The following is a 24,346-nucleotide window of genomic DNA, read 5'->3' on the forward strand; positions in this document are numbered from 1 at the left end:
CCAACCCTTGGAGAGAGCTGTTTACCGGGACTTCTGACCACTGCTATAGAGAGATTTAAATAGACAGTAAAGTAGCCTGATTTTTATCAAAAAGTTCTCCAAAAGGAAAATAATAAATTAATGCCTACAATTTCTTTACCATTAGAACTTAGCTACGTTAGCTTGAAAATAACTAAATGCAAAATCCTGAAGAGATTATGCAAAGGAACTTCCTGCATGGCTTAATTCAGCTTTGTGTGAGGCAAATATTCTAGTTAACTCAAATGATTTTTTTTTTATTATAACTGTGTTACCTACTTACTTCTAAGAATTAGAAGTAAAATGTGATTACTGGGAAATCTCTAACCATGACAAAAGAATTTTGTTAGCATGTAGGACATGCTAATTTGCAACCATGTACAGTTTGTGTGAGTTATATCTGTAAAATAGTGGTTTATTTGAGTGACATGTGAGGACTTTTAAGTACACAGATGCTTCCACTTTTATAACTTTTACTAACATGCTAGACAGAAAAATGTGTGGTTCAGAATTGAGTCTGAAGTCAATATATTCAATTCCCCTCAGTAATAAGATTTTAAAGCAGGTGGTCTCCTTGATGGATCTGAATACAACTCTGACTGTTTAAAAAATGCACAATTTAGAAGCAAAAATCGTATCACCTCCTTCCTGGTTATATAGAAGACACCCTGTCACAGATACCTGGAAATCATTTTTGGTTGAAAGTAGAAGAAATAAGAAGTATGAGCAAGTCCACAGATAAATGTCTGTGATGTGTCTACGATTTGCTAGTCTCAGGGTTCATGGTGGGAGTGAGACAGAAAGGAAGTGGAAGGAAGTCTGAGTTCCGGGTTCTAGTCAACTGGTATACTACTGGGGTCACTTAAGGAAAATTCCCATTTCCTCCTCATGTAAAATAAGCCCTGCCTACCTGAAGCTCGTGCCACAGAGCCCAGACTACCTCCGTACCTTGCACACTCAGAGACAGCAGGTTGGTTGTCACTGAAGGATCTTCCTTTTTCTTTACATTTCATTGAACTCAGTGAAGAAAATTCTTCTGGAAATATATGACCTACCAAACTAGATTATTTCGCTTCTCCTAAAAGATCTTAACTGCAAATTCCATTCTATTATGACCAAGCCTTTCCCAGAATATACATCTAGAATTAGTATTATACTGTCACGTGCTTACGGAAGTGCTACCCTGCAATTATTTCCTGTTTTATTCATTCAATAGTCATACATTCAACAAAATTTACTGAATACCTACTATGGCCAGGTATTGCACATTACTTATCATGGCAGCCCTCATGGAATGTATAACCTAGTGGGAGAAACATGCCATAATAAATGAACAGCTATGTGCAACACCAAGGGTGAACTCTAATGTAAACTGTGGGCTTTGGGGTGGTTATGATGTGTCAGTGTAAGTTCATCAGTTATAACAAATGTACCACTGGGGGTGGTGGGAGATATTGATAATGGGGGAGGCTGTGAATGTGTGGGGATGGGGTGCATAATGGACATCTCTGTACCTTCCTCTCAATGTTGCTGTGACCTTAAAACTGCTTTAAAAATAAATAAATATAAAACACATAAAAACAAATAAATAAATGATATGAATATAAATTGCAGTAATTGCAATGAAGGAAATAACAGGGAATAAGAAAAAGCATGAGAAGTGACTTATTTTACATGTGAGTTTCAGGGAAAGTCTCTCCAGGAGGTGATATTTAAATTGAAATCTGAAGAACGAGAAGGCGCTAGCTATGGAGTGTGTGCATGTGCGTGTGTGTGAATGCTCCAGACAGAGTAGGGAGATGTGTAAAGCCCTAAGATGGGAAAAAGCAAGGCAAATAAATGTGAGAGGCTGAAGGCTGGCCAGTGGATGATACTGACAGGAGCTGACGCTGGAGAGGCAAAGGCGTGATCATACAGAACTGTATGAAACAAAGTAACTGGTCTGGATTTTATTCTACTGATACAGGAAGCCACTGAAGGAATTTCAACAGATAAGGGAGATGATCCTCTCTGTACATTGAAAAAAGTAAGAGTCAGGTTGGGTCAGCATTCTCCCCTGCCACTAGATTTCAGCAGTGAATAGAGACTAGGCGCAGTCCCTTAGAACTCAGCCCTGGGCACAGAGATGGCATCAAGGCATGCTGATTGAATGAAGAACTATAATACTCACATTTTATGATGTGGTGTACTTTCCTATTTTAATAACCCTTAAAATAGTGACTAAACAAAAGGTGAGTCCATTCAAAGACCCTGCATTATGAGACTTAACAACACTTGTTTTATTTTTACATCTAGAATTGGGTAGAAAATGAAAACCACATTCAGCCAGGCAAAGAAGATGAAGAGCAGAGAGAAGAGAGATGACAATTTTTTTCCTCTTGCCCATGATCCTATTTCCTCCAGCTCCTCTCTCTGTGAATGTCTTTGGCTAATTTAAGGAACCTATTCTTGACTACAAGAACCATATGTTGTTTCTAAATGTTATGCCCTTAGAAACAGCTTAAGGTTTTTTTTTTCAGGTTACTCATACTTGATCTTTATAAAAAGCATCATTATAATAATAAATAATTTGAGTAGGAGTATGATATTTGAATGTTTCATGGAGATAGTAAAATATTTCACTTTAGCTTATTCATTAAAGCCATGAGATTCCACTATTAATTGTGGATGTACAATATGATCTGGACTTTCACTCTATGAGAACACAGGTCTGAATAATGAATTATTTCATTCACAGTTGTTTGGCTTACATATAGAGGTCCACAGCCCTGGAAAGATCAGAAATCTATTTCATGCTGTATTTTACATTTCCACTCTGGGTATCTTCACCTAGTCTAAATTATGAAGACAAAGTCTAAGTGGTTCTTAATACATTATAACCAAATCATTTGCCTATTATTTCTGTTTAACTTGCTTTAATCATTAAAATAGTCTTCGTTAGATGCAATGGCTCTGTGGCCAAAATGATGCACAGGTCAAAGATGTGGGTTCTTGGGCTCTCTGTGAATATGTCCAGTTTGCTAATGGCTAACAGTGGGAATGGAAGCCAACAATGGCATCCTTTGGTCCCAGACTCAGCTCAGAGATCCATACACTTTCAGACAAACATGCATGGATGTCCCCAAAAGCTAGCCAATCATGTTTTCAGAATCAAGCACCTTGAGTACAAGGCAGGGAGAATCATCCTCCATCTGGGGTGGCCTCTACTTAGAAAGGTGGATATTACAAAGCAAAATTCTCCAGGAAATTAGGGATATGCAAACTGTTGTGTTTAGAGGGTAACTTCCAGTTACTTATGAGTTTTATATTTTTAGAATATGCACCTGGTAATTCTAATCCAAGAATGATATACGGACTTTCCAGAATACTACTACTACTAATAGTATTAATAATTTATAACATGTTTTGAATGATTACTATGTGCAAGCTCTGGGCTGAACACTCCCTTTATATCATCTCAATTATTCCTCACAACAATGCCATGAGCCAGATATTGTCATTCCCATCCCACTTCACTGATGTAGAAATGGAGGCTTTGTGCTCTCAGCCACTACTCCTTAATGCCTCTTGGAGAAGCAGTGCTTACAGGCATTCAGAGACACCATCTGGGATGTGTTTTGCTTGTTATCAAAGGAGGGACTATTCCATGAAGCCTCCACCATGCAAGAATTCTTGGCCCAAGTTTCCTACTGGAAATGAATCTGAAAATTTCATTTTGCCAGAGGGCTAGTAACTGCAAGATATGACCGTTAGTTGTGTAGATTTATGTGTTCTTTTCTTAATGCATGATATAATCCTTTATAAAATAAGCAAAATGGCAAAGAATTGACTTGAATACTTTCCATTCATTCCGACTTGGTAGAAGATGAATAAATCCGTGAGATGGAATAGAGCATAAAGAATGATTGACAAGTATTTGGTTACTGTCTTTCCAGGGAAAAAGGGTGTGTATATATGTATGTGTACACACACACACACACACACATGTATTTCCTCTTTTAGGATGGAATTTGAAACAACATATTGGGGGAAGGCGTCTATGAAATTTAAACAATTTCTCAGTGTTAGAAAAAGTTCTCAGTTGTATTCCTTTACCTTTGGATTTTGAAATGTGAGGACCTTTGCACTTTTTCTTGTAGAGAAAGAAAATGTTTGTAGGAGTTGAAATGTCAGAAGCCATTCTTCATGCCTTCAAGGCCTGGGCTCAAAAAACCTCAGGATGGGGAGATTAAGAATAAACAAAAGTGGAAGCAGAATGAGATGACCAGCAGAATTCTGAACGAGCACTCATGCTCTTTGAATTATCCTTCTGGCACTAATTCATTCCTGGCTAACCACTCTGCCCACTCCTTGATTCTCTCTCTTACTATGTTTTTTTTGCTCAGTACATTGGCTACCTAGCCTCCTCTTGCTCTTTCATTTTCCTTTTCAACATCTCTATCTATTAGGGCCCAACTTGCCTTTGATCTTTGGCTTCAGCTTCTCACCTTGACTCCTTTGGGCTTCTGGCTCCCATTTGAGGGCAAACTCTTGGAGAACATTTGCACACTCAGCTACCCCTCCTGACGGCTTCCTGGCTCCTCCCCAACTACCCTAACCAGTTCCAGAGTTTGGACCAGGATATGTTAAGGAAAAAAAGGGCTGGAGGCATGCTTAATAATCTATCCTCTTCATTTTGGGACTGGTGATGAGCTTAATAAATGAAAGAATCTTAGTTTTAGAAAGTATTTTCTAACAAAAGCAAGGTCCATATTGGCTAAATCCTACATGGCATGACTTGTAATGAGAGAATGAATAAAACAGTGTTTTATTTGGCCATGATCCGCTTGTTTATTTGCTTATAATTTAGAACAAAACACAGAGTCAGAAGATAATAATTTGTGTCCCGCAATTCAAACAAAATGATAGAATGTGATAATTAAGGGAACAGGCATTATAGAAATCCCATTACAGAAATTAATGGTTGAAATAATGTCCTAATATTTTAGCTTTATTCATAACCCAAGCCTTATCATCTATTTCAAATTTAAATTGAAAGAATTCTGACTAATAATTGTAATCTTCCTCAGAATATTTAGAAAGACCTTTCCTTAAAATTTGGTTAGTTTTTTTTTTATTATTATGAATTAATGAGTCAACGCTTTCCCAACATTAATATTATATATTGGAGGGCACATGTTTATTTATAACATCTATATTTCATATAGAAGTAAAATTCACTTCTATACTACTGATATTATAAACATTATCATCACCCAACATAGGAGACGTGCCAGAGTACCCCAGCCTTTATTGTGAGGCATCATATCATAAATATTGAGACATATTTTAACTCTGAAATGGATAGTTTGTTTAGTATGTATTTTGTGTCATGTTATGTTTATTTAATGTTGCATAAATAATACATCATAATATTATTAGCAATTCTTTGCCTCATGCTACTTCTGCTACCAACTAGTTTTTAAAAATAATTACTCATTGTGTTCTCTGAAAAAATGAAACAGAATTCTAACATAAATACCTCAAAAATTGCAGCTTCCACCTTTCATTATCAGTGTTCAGAAATTTTACTATTCACCGATTTATTTGGTCATTTATCCACTAAACATTTACTAAAAGCCTTCTCCATGCCAGGTACCACTGTGCCAGGTGCTGAGTATATGGGTAAAAAAATGTGAATATTCTCATCATGATCTCATAGTTTAGATGGAAAGTTGAGAAATCATGCAAATAATTATAATACACAATGACACAGGTTAAAATGGAGTTATTTATAAATTGTAGATATGAGAGCCTTCCTTTGGTCTACAGGACTTCAGGAAAGATACAGAAAGAAGATACAATTTAGGCTTGCTTTGGAGAATGAGCAGGGATGCTGCACCAGCAAGGTATGTAGGGAGTACGGTCCAGGAAGGAGCATCTACATGTGCAGAAGCTGGAATCACAGAAGGAGAGACAAAGAGGCACGTGAGTGCGTAACACCAAGCAGTGCAGTGTGGCTGAAACGCGGGGAAGACTTCGGGGAAGGCGTGCAGATGAAAGGGTGGGTGGACACTTTTCAGGATGGTTTAGACTCGGTGCTACCTGTAATAGAGGCAAAATGACAGAGATAGATGAATACAACTATGAAAGAAACAATTCTACATGGCCCTCAAATCTGTTTGATATTTTTCCTTCCTGTGCACAAGGAAAACTCCGTTTTCAGCTCCCTGGCTGTTAGGCTAGGTCATGAGCAAAGTTCAGGCTAATAAATTGTAAGCAAAAGTTTAACGTGTTACTTCCAGGCTGAGGGAGTGAAAAGCCCCTGTGTTATTTCAGTGCCTCTCTTCCTCTGTAATGGAAACCAAGGAGGCCTCGTGTTGATGTGGGGAACCACAGGATCATAGCTGCCTAAATTCCTGAGCTACCACATCAAAGACTATTGCCATGGAAGGTTGCTCAGATCCACAGTAGATGTGACGGAAGGAATTCATAAAAATTTTTAAAATTAAATCACTGAATTTAGGGGGTTTTGTTACTGCAGCATAGCATAGTGAATCCTGACCAAAACACAAATTTAAAAGTTAGTATTTATGGTTACCAGGGGAAAGGGGATGGGAAGGGATAAAACTGGGAGTTTCAGATTTGCAAATGTTAACCACTATATATGAAAATAGATTAAAAAACAAATTTCTTCTGTATAGCATAGGAAACTATGTTCAATATATTGTAATCAGCTTCAATGAAAAAGAATATGAAAATGAATATATGTATATATATATATACATGACTGGGACATTATGCTGTACACCAGAAATTGACACTTTGTAACTGACTATACTTAAATAAAATTTTTTAAATAAAAATAAAATAAAATAAAAGTTAGTACTTAATGGGCATACAATTCAAAGGAGGCAGAAGATGGACTCAAGGTTATAAGTTAAGAGGTCTGGAGAGAAATGGGGCAAATTCTTCCTCTGAAACACGTAGGAGTGTTTAGGGAGGGACAAACAGAGAAAAATTTGAGGTAGAAAAGGGGAAGTTGAAGGGGTTTATTCATGATGGCCACTACATTCCTGTGATATTAGAAATGAAGTCTTCTGCTGAGAAGGTGAGTGGTAAGATTAAGGGAAATAAAATGATTGAGCAGTTGCCAGGGGACAATTACTACACAGAAAGGGAAAGAGAGTTGGGTAGATAGAAGGGAAAGAACTGCAGCGCAGAGGGAGGTGCCTGGCTGGGTCTGTAGCTCGTGCATTTATAAGTGGAGTCAGCCAACATGCGTCCATCATTTTCTACAGCAGTGATTTACAGGCTGCGAGTAAAAAGAAACGATTATGCTTATACAAGGGCTTGGAAAATAAGTTATGGTGTGAAGAGGAGATCTCTAAAATATTAGGGAGGCTTTGCAAAGGACAGTTGAAGTGACTGACAACAGCATTCAATGCAAATAGGAAGAAGTTAGTGCCAGAAAGAAGCTGATAGAGCAAAAGACTCTACAGAAAACTGAATCACTACGCTGTACACCAGAAATTAACACAATACTGTAAATCAACTATACTTTAATTAAAGAAAGAAAGAAAGAAAAAAAAGTTATAATCAAAAGGGTTGGGTATTAGCATAGGGATAGACTAATTGATTAGCAGACCAAAATAAGAAATTCAGAATCCGTGGGAACATTGTATAGGACAAGGGTAGCATTTTACTTCACAGGGGAAGGAATGGTTGCGTAAATGAACACATTTTATTTTCATACTAGTAAGTAGCATAATTAGCTATTCATTTGAAAAAAAAATTGGACCACTGCCTCATATGATATATAAAAACATTTCATTAGTCTTTGTTTTTGCATCAAAGTTTTATTTACTCTTTTATATGTCAATAATTCTCAAAATGTTATACCCACTTACTTCTCACCTGAGTTCCAGGCATATGTAGCCAGTCACCCATTTCACATTTTCGCTAAGATATCAACTCCAGATGTCCAAAAAGTAATTATGCTATCCATCAGCCATTCCCAAAAGAATCACACTCCAATATTTAGCTGGTGCTACTAACCAAATTATTACATTGAAAGTATCTTCAACAATTACTTCTTTCCTCTGACCACATTCGTAATTACCAAATCCTATTGATTTTACTTGTTAATATCCTTCAAACCAATTCATGTCACTTCATCTCCTTAACCATTTTCTTAGACAAACAGAAGATATTTTAACTTGGCCGCTGCATTTACCTCAAGTAATATTTCTATTTCTACTTTTGTACTCTCCAACCCATTTACAAAAAAAAAAAAAAGAAGGAAAGAAAGAAAGAAAAAAGAAAAACATACTGGATAAAGAGCTTGTGTACAGAATACATAAAGAAATCTCAAAACTCATTAATAAGAAAATGAATAACCTAGTTTAAAAAGAACAGACAATTTGAACACTTCACAATAAAAGATATAAGTCTGGTAAATAAGCACATGAAATGACGGTCAATATCACTATTCATCTGAAAAATTCAAATCACAATCACACTTCACAACACATCCACTAGAATAAAGACAAAATATCTGATTTACCAAGTGTTTACAAGAATGGGAAGCAGCAGTAATTCTTATGTCTTGCAGTGGAAATGCAAAATGATACAGATACCAACTTCTGAAAACAGACTGGCAGTATTTTATAAGATTAATAGCATATTATCATAGAATCTAGCAATCCCACTTCTGGGCATTTTTCTAAGTGAAATATGCCCACACATGAACATATATCAATGTTCACAGAGGCGTTATTTTATAATAGCCACATCCACTAGAAGATGAATAAAGACATTGTAATTAATGCATACTATGGAAAACTCTTCATCATTGAAAAGGATCAAAATATGAATATAGCAACAGCATGGATGAACCTCAAAAACATCATACGTGAAAAGAGGCAAAAGCTAAATGTTATGTACTGTGTGGTTCTATTTACATAAAATTCCAGGAAGGTTAAAATTAAAATGATACTGTCTAGATCATTGACTGCCTGGCCTTCAGAATAAGAGTGGATCTATTAGTTTGCTAGAACTGCCGTACCACCCACTGGGAGGCTTAAACAGAGGAAATTATTTTCTCACAGTTCTGGAGGCTAGTAGTCTGAGATCAGGGCGTCTTTGGCAGAGTTGATGTGATGTACAGAGACATTGCGTTGGTCATAAAAGTTAAAAAATAAAAAATAAATACAATTTTTAAAAGATGAAATTTAGAACCATATATAACCTGTTTGTTGGGGAGACCTTCCAAAGCAAGTTAGTAACCTAGAAATTATTAAGGAAATACATGACTGACCCATATAAGAATTAAACTCTTTCTTAGGGCAAAATATACCCATGTTAGTTAGGATGCATTCAGCTTCCAGTACTGAGAAATCCAGCTCATACAGGCTTCTACAATAAAGGAATTTATAGGCTCATATGCCTGGAAGTCCAGATGCAGGGTGGCCTTTAAGAGTGGCTTAACCCGCTGTCTATCAAAATCAATCTCTGTGATTCTCCCATCTTTGCCTTCTTTTTTGAATTGGCTTTCTTGAGGTTAGTATCAAGATGGCTACAGCAGTTTTTCTGGAAGTGACATCTATACTAGAAAGTGGCCAGGAGAAAAAGAGCCGGTTTCTTCCAGTGGTCCGTTTTTTTTTTTTTTTCCCCAAAGCCAGCATTTTATTTCATTTGGGTTTTGTCTGTTTGTTTGTTTTTGGTGGGGTGGGGAGGTAATTAGGTTTATTTATTTTTAGTGGAGGTACTAGGGATTGAACCCAGGACCTCATGCATGTTAAGCATGCACTCTACCCCTGAGTGATACCCTCTCCACTCCAAAAAGGTCCACCCTTAGAGTGAGGGAAAAAAACCCTTCAGCAAGTTTCTTTTCATACCTCCTTGGCCCCAACTAGCTCCATTTCTGAATCTCCGTGGGGAGGGAAATGAATTGAAGAGCTTAGAACTGAGTGTGTATGCATAAGAGGATTGTCACAAAATTTGGTTTTCTCAGTGTAGGGGATTATATATAATTTTTACTCTCTTCTTTAATATCAGATTGAATTTTTAGAAGTAAACATACATCATTACTAAAATCAGAAAAAAGTGAGAAAGCTATGTTTTGTGGAAAAAGGGTATTTCATATTAAGAGAGCTGGGTAGAGTATTGATTTACATACATTTTCTTTTTATCATTTCATTTCCATCTTTGTCCTGGCAGCAAGTCTTTTTTAAAAATGTAATTTTCCTTTTAAAATGGTCCCCCCAAACATTATGTGTATGAGAAAACATTTTTCTCCAACAATTTGCAATGAGTTTAATTATGTTTGTTAAACATTAGCAGTTCAATTAACATTCACTTCTCGTGAAACTTCTCTGCTTAGTTGAAGCAATGGTCCTGTTGACAGGCTTGAATTGTATTTTTAACCTCAATGATTACACTTGTTTTATTGTATTATGCCCTTGAAACAATGATAAGTTATGCCATTCTCATCTGAGAAGAGGAAATATGCCAGTTCTTTTTGATCTGATCCGTCCAAGAGCGACTATGAACCAATTCTCGCAGAAGTCTGAGCATCCCAGCAGTGGGTGCAGGGAAAGGTAGAGGGTGTCCCCAGACTCGCTTCAGAATTTGGTCATCTCGTCTCACCAGTTGTTTTCACTTGGACTCTCACCACCCAGGAAATGCCACCAGGGCCACCATGCAGAGTGAGCTATTTTTAGCCCTGGGCCTGCCTGCGGAAACTGGAGAACTTGAACACTCACTGACAAGGAAGTTGGAGAGAGCAAAGGCTTAAGAGAGAAAGATGAGATGCTTTATCTTTTCCTCCTGTGATTTTATTTGGCAGCCAGTCATCCACTTAGCAAGGTCTAGGAGGTAACAAAGAGACAAAGCGCTGAATAGTGAGAGATGGGCGGGAGAAGGGACGATAGCGGCTATCGGCTATCGGGAGGAGTGCGGACAGGGTATTTTATGTGGAGAGGAGGAAAAGCTATGGAGCTGAGTTACTTACGCCCAGGGGGAAAGTTACAGGCACAGAGGCTGTTTTTCGAGAAGTCAGTCGAAGTCTGAAGGGAAAAATCTTTAAAAGTTTTGAAAGAGTGGCTAAAAAAATCAGGTACGATTCATGATAACTTTCCAGCCATGTGAATTTATGAAAATTAGTTAAACCTCTTTTGAGGACTCAGGTTTTTGTATTTCTAAAATGTGGATATTAAATACCTACCTCATAGGGTTATGAGGCTTAAGTGGGGTAAATGTATGTAAAACACTCAGCATGGTGCCTGGAATATAGGAAGCACTATGAAAACTGTCATTATTACTTTGCTTTAATTTCCATGTTCTGAGTAAAATTGCTCTAGGTTCATAAAGAAGCCAAAAAAAAAAAAAAAAATCCCATATGGCAAAGGGGACATTCTAGCTCTTGTTCCTCATACACATGCACACATGCACAGGGGAACAAATTACAGATATATTCCTGGGAGCATAATCTATCTATAATGAGGCAATGCTCAAGACAGCTATTATACTATATTACTTGGACTCTGTCCACCACTGTTTTGTTGGTTTTTTCAGCAAAGAGGGAAAACCTCCTGAACGATCACGAACATGGGTTAGGTGGAGAATGAGCCTAAGGGTAAACCAAAGTAAATCAATGTGTCTCCCTTACACTCTGTGCTAACTAAATGTAATAGATCCCGGGGCAAAATTAAACAAAAGATAGGTAAACGCATCAATATTAACTCAACCAAGGAACAAGAAAAAGCAATGTGGTGCATATAGCTTCAAGTTAATATTTAGCAAAGATTATTAATTAAACTTTAAAACAAGAAAATATAAAATTAATATTATATTTGTATGTTCTAAGCAAAAGTAAAATAACTTACAGAAAAAAATATTCCTGCACTGGCCAGGACTTTAGACCATGACTTCTAAGATCCTTCCAACTCTCAGGAAAAGATAATATTATTCCTTTGCATTAAAAATACACAATGAAAGTTGTCTCTTTTATCTTACCTTTCCTTCAACCTGATTTTCTTCAATTTTCCAGTGAGAAGCAATTGACACTCAAAGTCCTGGCATATAGTATTTCCCAATCTGCATATATACATCAGCTCTACTGTTCAAGATTACTTAAGTTAATTTGGTTTTTAGAGAATTTTGTAAGATTTTATAACTTGTATTTACAAATTGTCAGCAGCTTTCATTTACACGTCTTTCTTATTTTTAATTCTACAAATTCTCCATATATACACATATACACACACATAACACAAAATCCTTCTCAATGCAATCTAGAAAGAAAGAAATCTGTGAATTTTTGTCTCCCCTATCTTTTCTCTCTCTTTGCAACAATATTTCATTGACTGGATCCCAAATCTAAAATTAACAGAAATAAGCTATAATTCTTTTCCCATGTGACTCGTTTGACAGAAGACTCTAAGCAACCTAAAATTCCCCACCATTTTTAGATGTCTCAAATTGGGAGATAGACGGATGAAAAAAATACATGTATAATCACAGACAGAAGGAGTGTAAAGGTGTGTGTTGCAGAGTAAGTCCCCAGGAAGTAGATTCTGAGGTAGAGATTTGTGTGCAGAAAATTTACTGGGGACTGCTCTTGGGATGGACATTAATGGGGGTAGAGAAGGAGAGGACTAAGGTGGGCTGTAATGTAGACACAAGACTCAGTCAATTCCTAGGATTAGGTTAGGAGAAGGGGTCACCCTTTATCATAGATATGAGATGTCTAAGGGAAGAGGTTTGAACCCAGACAAGGAGGCTCTCTACAGCTGAGGGCAATTCCCAGAGAAAGCTGAAAACTGATAGCTGTCAGTAGGCAAAATTCCTAGTTCCTGGGAGAATAAAACCTTTAGTCATGGAGGGGAATTGAACACAGTGCAGCGCAAGATCCAGAAGTCATGGAGAAAAGGTGTCACTTTGGGGCAGGTGCTGCCTATGAATGTGAGGTGGAATGACAGTGGAGATGACATTTGATTGGTTCCCTCCCCCAAGTGCACATTCCTTTACCCCAGACTTCTCTGCCATTGTCTTGGCAGAGGGATGAAAGAGCAGAACACAGAGAACAAAGGGATCAATTCTTTGCTTTTGAGTTTCAAAAACTCTGGCCTCGGCGAAGATGACATATTTGGAAGAAAGCAGAAAGTGTTAGAGGAGAAGTTTTCTCAACCCCTCCCAGACTAGATAAAGTTTCCCTGGACTTTGGTGGGGAAAGTAAAGAGACTTAGAAGCCCGCAGATAACGGGTAGAGCTTGGGGAGCTGAGAGCACAGGAGTGAAGAAGAAAACAGTCCAATTTCACTTAAGAGTATAGATGCAAAATTATCAAAAAAACTGGCAAATGAAGTCCAGTAGTGTGTCAGTTGTGAACTAGAATAGTTTATTGTCCAGCATTACTCTGATACCAAAACCAGATAAAGACATTACAAAAAAATTATCGGCCAATATTGCTGATGAATATAGATGCAAAAATCTTCAACGAAATACTAGCAAACTGAATTCAACACTACATTAAAAGGATCATAAACCATGAACAAGTGGTAGTTATCTCAGGGATGCAGGATGATTCAACACCCACAAATCAATCAATGTAATGTGCCATATTAATAAAATGAAAGATAAAAATCATATGATCATCACAATAGATGCAGAAAAAGCATTTGACAAAATTCAGCATCAATTTATGATAAAAACTTTCAACAAAGTGGGTATAGAGGGAACATAATATCATAAAGACTATATATGACACACCCACAGGTAATATATTACTCAACAAAGAAAAGCTGAATGCTTTTCCTCTAAGATTGGAAATAAGACAAAGCTGTCCAGTTTTGCCACTTTTATTCAATATAGTATTGGAAGTCCTAGTCCAAGCAATCAGACACGAAAAATAAATAAAAGGCATTCAAATTGTAAAGGAAGAAGTAAAACTGTCAATATTTGCAGATGCCATGATACTATATATATAAAGTCCTAAAGACTCCATCAAAATACTATTTTAGAACTAATAAATAAATTCAGTAAAGATGCATGATACAGAATTGATATATAGAAAGCTATTGAATTTCTATACAATAATAACAAACTGTCAGAAAGAGAAATTAAGAAACAATTCCCTTTACAATTGCATCCAAAAGAATAAAATACTAGGAATAAATTTAACCAAGGAGATGAAAGACCTGTATGAGGAAAACCATAACACACTGATGAAAGAAACTGAAGATAACACAAAACAGAAAGATACTCCATGTATCTTCTCATGGACTGGAAGAATTTATATTGTTGAAGTGCACATAGTACCCAAAGCATCTACAGATTTAATGCAATCCGTGTCAAAACACCAAGTAGCATTTTTCACAGAATAAGAGAAAATAATCCCCAAATTTGTATAGAACAACAAAAGACCCTGAATAGCCAAAGCAATCTTAAGAAAGAAAGAAGTTGGAGGTATTATGCCCCCTGATTTCAAACTATACTACATAATTATTGCAATCAAAACTGTTTGGTACTGGTACAAAGTCAGACACAAATATCAATGAGAAAGAATAGAGAGCCCAGAAATAAATCCACACTTTTATGGTCAGTTAATTTTTGATAAAGGAGCCAAGAATACACAATGGGGTAAAAAGAGCCTCTTCAATAAATGGTGTTGGGAAAACTTGTCAGCCACGTGCAAAAGAATTAAACTGAACCACTTTCTTATGCCATATACAGAAATAAACTCAAAATGTATTGAAGACTTAAAGGTAAAGCCTTGTAACCATAAAACTTATAGAAGAAAACATAAACAATAACCTTTTTGGTGTCATTCTTAGCAAAGTTTGGGGGGTCTATCTCCTCACATAAGGGCAACAAAAACAAAAATAAACAAATAAGACTACTTCAAACTACAAAGCTTTTGAGAAGCAAAGGAAATCATCAACAAAATGAAAAGGCAACCATCTGAGAAAAAAATAATTACAAATGGTGGATCTGATAAAGGGTTAATAATCTAAAATATATAAAGAACTCATACATCTCAATATCAAAAAACAAACAAGCTGATTAAAAAACGGGGAGAGGATCTGATAGATATTTTTCCAAGGAAGACTTACAGATGGGCAACAGACATATGAAAAGATGTTCAACATCTTTAATCATCTGGGAAATGCAAATTGAAATAACAAGATATCACCACATACCTATCTGATGGCTGTTATCCAAAAGATAAGAAATAACAAAGGTTGGACAGAATGTGGAAAAAGGGAACCCTTGTGCACTGCTGGTGGGAATGTAACTTGTTACAGCTTCTATGGAAACACTATAAAGGATCCTCAAAAAATTGCAAATAGAATTATCATACAATCCAGCCATTCCATTTCTGGGTATCTATCCAAAGAAAATAAAAATACCAATTCAAAAACATATATGCACCCTCATGTTTATTGCAGCATTATTCACAATCACCAAGATGTGGAAGCAACCTAAGTATCCACTGAGTTTACTGATAGATGAATGGATAGATAAGATGTGGTATGTACATACAATGGAATGTTACTCAGCCACAAAAAGGATGAATCTTGCCATTTGCAACAATATGCATGACTCTAGATGGTTTTACCCTAAGTAAAATTAGTCAGAGAAAGACAAATACTGTATATCTTCACTTGCATATGGAGTCTAAAAAAACAAAACAAATGAACAAACAAAACAAAACAGAAAAACTCATAGATACAAAGAACAAACTGGTGATCACCAGAGTTGTGAAGGATGGTGGAGATGGGCCAAATGTGTGAAGGGAATTACGGGGTACAAATTTCCAGTTATAAAATACCTAAGTAGGTAATGTACAGAAGAGGGAATATAGTTGTATGGTGACTGTTTTTAGACTATCGTGGTGATCAGTTCATAACGCATATCAATGCCAAATCACCACGTTGTAATATAATGCACCTGAAACAAATATAATATTGTATGTTAACTACACTGTAATTAAAAAAAGAAATAAAAGAAAAAAAGAAAAATTACTGAAAAACCAGAAAAAGAAAAAATCTTGAGTTAAAAAATAAAAATCTCCTTTTCCTCGCCTTCCTGACCATTGCTCTTTCCTCCCCTAAAACATTCTCCCAGGGTAACCATGAATTCATAGTTTGGTATATATTTTTTCCAAACCGTAAAATGTACTTAACATTTAAAAGTAAAGATTTCTATCTCACCAATAACAGAAAAGTAATTTCTTGTTTTTTTTTTTAAAGTTCTTTCTCAGCTAAAAACTGGCACAAAAAAGCAGCACCAAACAGGTAACTAAATGGAACACACAGACACACACATATTTCTAGTAGTTTCTACAAATCACAAAGCAGAGAATTTATGGAAATGAAGACTGTCTTCTTAAAGATTTCGCCAACTCACAAAAGACCATTTTACTAAGTGTTATCAGCGAATGTTTGCTAAACAACAATACACACATAACCTCAATGTCAATTCTTGCTGAAGACCAGTGTCAGCCTGTTCCACAGGTCAGGGTGCGAAAGGCGATGGAAAACAACCTTAAATCAGGGAAGACAGATGGTACCAGCCTCATGTCTCTAATCTTTCTGCTTGGTTGTAAATATTATCTAGGTAGTTCCTGCACTGAGGAAGAAATAAAAACTAGTGTTGCCTCATACGCATTTTTATAACCATTTTTTAAATTGAACTATAGTTAATCTACAATGTTGTGTTAGTTTCAGGTGTACAGCAAAGTGTTTCCATTTATATATATATATTCTGTTTCAGATTCTTTTCCATTATATTATTACAAGATATGAAACATAGTTCCCTGTGCTATGCAGTAGAAAATTGTTATTTATCTATTTCATATTTATTAATGTGTATAAATTAATGGCAAATATCTAATTTATTCCTTCCTCCCTCCCACTTTGCTTTCCCCTTTTGTAACCATAAGATTGCTTTCTATGTCTGAGTCTATTTTTGTTTTGTAAGTTCATTTGTCTCATTTTTTTAGATTCCACATATAAGTGATTATCATGTGTTATTTGTCTTTGCCTGACCTACTTCACTTAGTATGATAATCTCTAGGTCCATCCATGTTGCTTCAAATGGCATTATTTCATTCTTTTTTTATGGGTAATATATGTGTACCACATCTTCTTTATCCATTCATCTGCTGATGGATGTTTGAGGTGCTTCCATGACTTGGCTATTGTAAATGGTGCTGCTACGAACATAGGGGGTGCATAGATATTTTCAAATTAGAATTTTCTCCAGATATATGCCCAGGAGTGGGATTGCAGGATCGTATGGTAAGCCTATTTTTAGTTTTTTAAGGAATCTCCATACTCTTTTCCATAGTGGCTGCACCAATTTACATTCCCACCAACAGTGTAGGGGGGTCCTTTGTCTTCTTGGCAAATTTTTAGGTAATTTTTTGCTATCATTATAAATACTACCTCAGAATTATTTTCAGTGCTTGACATAACATTCTGCCTGCAAAATATACATTCACCCAAGAAAGAGTTAAATAGATTATACCTTTTAAAACTTCACAATCAAAAGGAGAGATGGTAAAAATTCCTGAGTGTTATTTATTGAAGACCTTTGTGTCACACTCTTCCAAAAAATAATTATTTTTCAGAGAGAACATAGATGATTATTCTTGTAGGTTAATTCTTGGAGACTTTTCATAAATGCTTTTTCATATGAACACCTTTTATGAACTTTCTAGTTTAAGTTATTAAGTGGAATTAAAAATTAAAGAACAGTTATAGTCCACAGCAGTAATTAACATAGGATTTACACAGAACTTTGCATGTACCTATGTGTTCATAAAGTGCAATGGACTTGTAGCTCAATGTAATAAATGTGAGTAAAGTTACAATTATATGTTATTTTCTCTAACTTATATGAATTTCATATGTTTCATTGTTTTACTATTATCTACATAAATAAAGCAGTTTATTTAAAACAGTAAATTGTAAGAGAAATATATGTCAGTTAACAAAGAATCTAAATTAAAAATGTATTCTAGAGAGAAGCCTGTAATAGCACATAATACACTTTTATAAGAGAGTATGACAACTTTAAACATGCAAGGAAAGTTTTCATTTAAGTACTTAAAATTCAAGACCATCTTAAGACAGATTTCCATGGTAAAATCATAGTTGGCCTGTTTTCCCTCTGTATATATAGTAGCACAGAGTCTGTTTTCTCTTGTGCTGCTACATACATAGTAGATCACACACACACGCGTGCCCACGCACACACACACACACCTTTTCCACATTTATTTCTTTCTCTTCTCATTTGTGTACTAACCAACTTACAGTCCAAACACCAGTAGAGTTTGACTTCAAGCTCTAAATAAGTTGGAAGGACACAGGTTAGCTCACAGAATCAACTGCGGTAAGCAGCTGGACCCTAGAGCAGTTCCAGGGATCTAGGGAGGAGGAATCCGTGGACATTGTCCTTAGAAAGCTCATTAGAATGAATCTGCGCTCGCCGTTTTCTGTCTCAGTGTCACTACTCAGGGTTCAGGTTCCTGGGGAGAGAATCTGATCTGTCCAACCAGTTCACAAGGCCACACCTCGACTGGGGCGATCTGGACATCTTCCCTGAAATTACCACAAAGAAACCTGGCAGTTGGGAAGACACAGATCTCCAAAGGAAGGCTCAGGTGTGGTTATCAAAAAGGGGGCCAGATTCTGGGCAGGCAAAAGCAATACATGTTTTTAGATTCTAAAATGTAGGTTACCGTGACAGTTATTTGTAATTGTTCTATATGGTTTTGATCATTAATGTTAAAACAGTCATATAGGAGGATATTGTAAACAGCAAGGATTTTTATTAAGAACGATGAATAAGAAAAACAAGGACATTTCTTATTCATCCAATTTCCCTCTTCCATTCACTTGTTACTCCTAAGCTTTCAATGGGACATGAAAGCCATATATGGAAAGTCTCTTTGCACTTGAATCTGTATAGAGTACAAGCCAGGAGACTGTATTTCCAGATGTTTCTCTAAAATGCTAGATCTTGGCTCACTGAACCTTTTCTCAGGTTTAATGTCTTCATTTATAAAACAAAAATATTAGGGTACAAAAGTTCTGGTGACCATATTATTCTGTGGTTGGATGGCAGCAGGCAGAGCTCTCTTTCCCAGGGTAGGACCACTCTACAGAGCAGCCATGGGCCTGTGCTTACAGTTCCTGGAGGTTGACAAGTGGTGGGGGACTATCCAGCCCCTGCCGAGGAGTTCTGATAAGTCCATTCATTCAGTCACTCACTCAATCAGTCAATCATCTGCCAACCATTAGGCGATTCAGGCGAGAGCCACTACTCTCAAGAAGCTCAGATTCTGGTTCAAGTAATTCCTAAGTCAGAAACAAGATCTAGTGAATTTGAAGAAACCCAAAGGAAAAAGGGAAGGAGTCATATACAGATCAACCCAACCTACAGTGCTCACTGCAGTGACTGGTGTTCCTAAGGGCTTATGGGAGCAAGAAGGAGGGCCCCTCCCCACTACAGGAGAGGGTCGGGGGCCAGGGATGGTTCTGAGGGGACTTACACAAGAAATAGGAGTTTGATTCATTCATTCATTCAACCTTTACTGAGCACCTTTGTGAAGACACTGGGTTAGGCACTGGAAATGGCCATAGTGATGAAAGACAGACAGTCTAGGAGATGGAGTGGGGGTGGCGGGAGGAGAGGAAAGAAAAGTTTTAGACAGAAAAGTAAAAAAACCACATACTGCAGTTATCACTGCAGAAAAACAGAAGAATACTAGAAGGGCAGTTGACACTTAGTGATTGCTCTTTGCTAGGTACACTTTTTTGGGGGGTTGGTAGTTAGATTTCCTTATTTATTTAATGGAGATACTGGGGATCAAACTAGGACCTCATGCGTGCTGAGCATGTGCTCTACCACTGAGCTATCCCCTCTCCCCTGCTAGGTACACTTGTAATTGCTTTTCATGTACCAATTTATTTTTGAGACAGGTACGGTTATTAGTCCTGTTTCACAGTTGAGAAAATGATAGAATTTAAGCAATCTGTCCAGGGTAATGTTGTAAGAATGCAGCAGGTTTGGAATTTGAACCTGGAGAAGTTGGGCTTTAAGGTCTGGGGTCTGAGCATTGAATCCCCATGCTATACCACCTCTCTGCACGAATGTGATAGATGAGCAGTCATCCAGTACAAATGTAGGAGGGTTGGTCTGTTCTAGACCAATTCTAAATACTGAGATACTGAGGCAATTTAAAAGAATAAATTAATACTGATAGCTATAATATTCTTCTTAAAATTACACTATATTATTTCCTTTATATTGCTTTTTTATTTTTTTACCCTAGGGCTAAATCTCTCCCATATCCAGACTTTATGACAGAATCTTTGGCCAGAAATTAACACTCGACTAGAACTGGGGGAAAAAAATATTTGATCTATTTGGATTTTCTTGGGTTCAAAAGAGGAAACTTCTTTCGAAAATTGAAAAGTGTGATTATTTTGTTGGTATGAAAAATATTGATTCTGGCTCATACTAATTCCTAATTAAAAAAACAAGATCTTGTGAATTTGAAGAAAACCTGGGGGAAAATATATCAATATACAATTGTAGGTCAATTGGTCCCATTTCCCTTCTCCTCAGATTTAAGTTATAATATTATCATTAAGAGTTATAAAATTTCTTGTTCGATTACAGGGTCTTTTGTTAGTACCACTAGTTTTTATAACTATGAATTTATATAAATACATTATCTGGAGACATGTAGTCTGGTGATTAATTTTGTTTTGGTTTTTGTTGGTTTTTAATTGGTAACTGAAAGAATTTAGGGACTAAAATCATCAAAAATTAAACAGCACGACATATACAATATCACAATAGAGCCACACAACACAAAGAAGTTTGAGGGCTCATGTAAGAGGTAACTCTTTGTTCACTATACAGAATTACGTTCCATCAAATGATGAAAATCTTCACTCTAAAGCCTGAGCTTTTCTCTCTGAATTCTTTTTAGACTCTCACGACCTGCAGATATCTTTCCTTTTCGGAACTTCGAAGATCTTCACTCTCTCTTCAACCTTTTTGGCCCCTATCATACCCTGCCCGGATGATAAATGACGTTGTGTATGTACACAGTGTTATTACCTTGCTGGAATATAATGTCTTCCAAGATAGAGACAGTCGTTCACATTTCTTGGTATCCTCTAGAACAATCTAGCACATGGTAGGCCCTCAGTAAATATGTATTAATGAGATATTTGATCAACCAGATGCCACACTGGATAAGTCGGGCTAAAAAATTTCATTCAACAACATTATTTAAACTGTCTGCCAGTCTACATTAAATTAAATGGGTGATTTCAAACTTCTATTTCACGTTAGCTGTCGACACACATACCTGATTAAATGCATCAGGAAAGTCAGATTTAAATCAAACGTTGTTTTAACTGTAGAAACAGTGTTGACACATGAGCTGTGCCTTTTATTTCCTTCGTGTATTTTTTCCTAGCATTCAGCCTACTTCCAGGAAAAGCCCAATGAGTGCTGTGTGAGTTTCAAATGTTTATCTATATGACTACAGCCCTGAAAATGTTCTATTTTATTATTTCCACAATGTCATCTGATAGATTTCTACATCTCCTTTTCATATTCTATTTTTCATAAATAATTTGAAGCCAGAAAAAAAATCAGTTATCCCCAGCTAATGTAAGAAAGTAAAACCAAAATGTCTTTTTTTGGAAAGTAAGCCACATTCTCAATAAGTCACTAAACTCCACCCCTTCTCTTTCTCTGGGGACTTTCTCCTGGTTTACAGAGAGTTGTATGAACATGGCTGGTGGATCTAGAAGGGTAACTTTTGCCAACTGTACAAAGCTTAACAATTTCAAAGTCTCTCTGGCATCCAGATTTAAAAATTGAAACTCCAACTAGTATTTCCATACCTCCTTCATAGCATTTCCATTTAACACCTGCCTAAACTCACCTTTCACAAGTGACAAACACACTGGCCTTCATATAGAATTTTCACCCTCTGGGACTTTGCCAAACGATGAATATGTATGGCAAACAGGAACTCTGCATGCATGATGTCTGGTAAACAGATTTCAAATGCTTAGTTTATGTCACAATTCCCTTGGAAGTTCTGTAACATTCTGATAAAACAGAAACTCATACATGGCAAGACAATTGTCTCCTTAAGGCATTTACATAAGGCAGCTCTCTGTCTAGCTCCAACTATTCCATTTGCATTGAATAAAAAATCCATAGTAAACACAGAGCATGTTGTGCAGGGTTTTAGTAAAGGCCTGACCTTGTAGATCCTGGGCTCACAGTCAAGCAGCACCAGCCTTGGGCAAAGGCAGCGGTTGTGGTCAGCAGGGCTCACGGCTTGGGGCCCGAGCTTCAGCCCACCTGGTTCTGTTGAGAGAACAATGATTAGCATTTTAAAATCAAAGGCATTTCCAGTTGGCAGCTTGCTGGGCTCAAGCCACAAGTTACTACACAGCTATAAGTAAGGTTTCAGTCACACAATTCAAGGTGGTTCCATGCTAGTATTTTCCCAATTTATTGACGACGAAAGAATCAAAATTGTAGCGCTCATGTATGCCTGGATGAAGGTACACAGTAAAGAAATAACCTCACATACACCTTAAACTTACACAAGGTGATATGTCAATTATATCTCAATAAAAAAAAATGAAGTATTAAGACATTGAAGGAAAAGAAATGACCTCACAAATTAATTGAATTCTACAAGAAATGATTAAAACTTGATTCATGGTTTTAAAAATACTATACCCAGGCTCCAATAATATTAAGAAGAAATTAGGGAAATTAAAGCATTTTAATTGTAAGATTAACAAGAGCAACATGTAAGTTAAAGAAAACGTGCGTTTATAATTTTGTTACAAAACGAGCCATACAAAAAAGCTTCCCAACATGTTAAATCAGTAAACTTATTTCTTTCTTAATTACTAAGTACTTATTTAATATTAAGAATGATATTCCTAATTCATACTTCAAATATACTTTGAAAATTTGTGTTAATGGTTTGCAATATAAAAAAAAAAAACCCACAAAACTATTTGACACAGCTCTATTGAGGCAAAGAAAAGGATACGGTCACTATTTTTCAATAGGAACCTCGAATTGTGTTAATCACTTTCAAATTTGCATCTGCAGCCCAGATCTCATTAGAACCCCAGACCCAAACAGTCATTGCTTCTCCACGGCTCCATTTGGATTTCTCATCGGAATTTCAAACTCAGCAAGCACCACCTGAACTCCGTGTGCCTTCGCCCCGGGCACCGGCTCTCTTGTGTCTCAGGGTAAACGGCACCAGCAGCTGCTTAAGCCAGGAAGCTGGACTGGTTCTGAGCTCTTCTTCATCTGTCCTGCTGTCCGCTCAGTCCCCAGGCCCTGTCACTTGCACTTGCCGAATAGCTCTTGCCTCCATCCTCTTCGCCCTGCTCCCTCTGCCGCCTCATCCCCCACCGCCTCTTTCCCCTCAGACATGCGCGGTTCCCCGGTGTGCAATCCTTCTCTTCCAGGCCTCTGCCCATGCTGTTCCTTCGGCCTGGGGTACCATCCCCCACTAGCTCACCTAACTACTGTCCGCTCCTTCAGGTCTCAACTTAAATAGTACTGTTAACAGGAAGCCTTTCTGGCACTCCACACTCACTTCTATATTCTCCAGTCCAGACTCCCATGCTGCAGGTCCTTCGTGAATTTGTATTGAGATGTCTGATCAACTAGGCACCACACCGGCTGGTTCAGACTCAGATGTGCCCTTCCCCCTATTCTTATTTTGTCCTCCCTTCCCTCCCCCTTTATTGTGTGTTTGTTTTAAAGGTCCATTGCCTTGTCTGTTTTCCTCTGGATAGTTAGCAAGGACGCCTTTATTACCAAGGAAACTATTACCTACCAGGTGTCATAAATATGAATAAATTAACCCACTCATATTATGGTACCTGGTCCTTCAGAATTCCTGAAGTTTTTTTTTGTTGTTGTTCCTTTGTTTTTTGTTTTTGCCAGATTCTTGCAAAGTTTCTTTCTTCAATTTGAAACTTTGAGAAAGATTTCTCATGAATTAATGATTCCAATCTCACTTAGCTTACAATTTAACCGTTGCATATTTCTCTGTCCTGACAAGATTATTTTTTTCTAAATGGGGCCACTGAACCCAGGACTTCCTGCATGCTAAGCATGCAGCTCTACCACTAAAGCTGTTTCCCTCTTAATTTTAATTCTAGGCTCTCTCCATGTGACTAATAGCCACATTCAGTGCGTCCTTTCAGTGAACCTGCTTTTAGATATCCAGACTTTTGCTGAATATTTAATTAAGAACA

General features: G+C 36.9%; 1 long non-coding RNA gene across 1 annotated transcript; it reads right to left on the bottom strand.

Annotated features, from left to right (window-relative positions):
• Positions 1-5,911: 5,911 nt before the first annotated feature.
• Positions 5,912-23,472, bottom strand: LOC116665519. Its single transcript, XR_004322191.1, has 3 exons — positions 23,277-23,472; positions 22,309-22,415; positions 5,912-6,102 (listed from the first exon to the last, which is right to left on the bottom strand). It is a non-coding gene; the product is annotated as an uncharacterized LOC116665519 (long non-coding RNA).
• Positions 23,473-24,346: the final 874 nt, after the last annotated feature.

The sequence above is a fragment of the Camelus ferus genome, chromosome 8 (genome assembly GCF_009834535.1).
Source record: "Camelus ferus isolate YT-003-E chromosome 8, BCGSAC_Cfer_1.0, whole genome shotgun sequence".
NCBI classification, from domain to species: Eukaryota; Metazoa; Chordata; class Mammalia; order Artiodactyla; family Camelidae; genus Camelus; species Camelus ferus.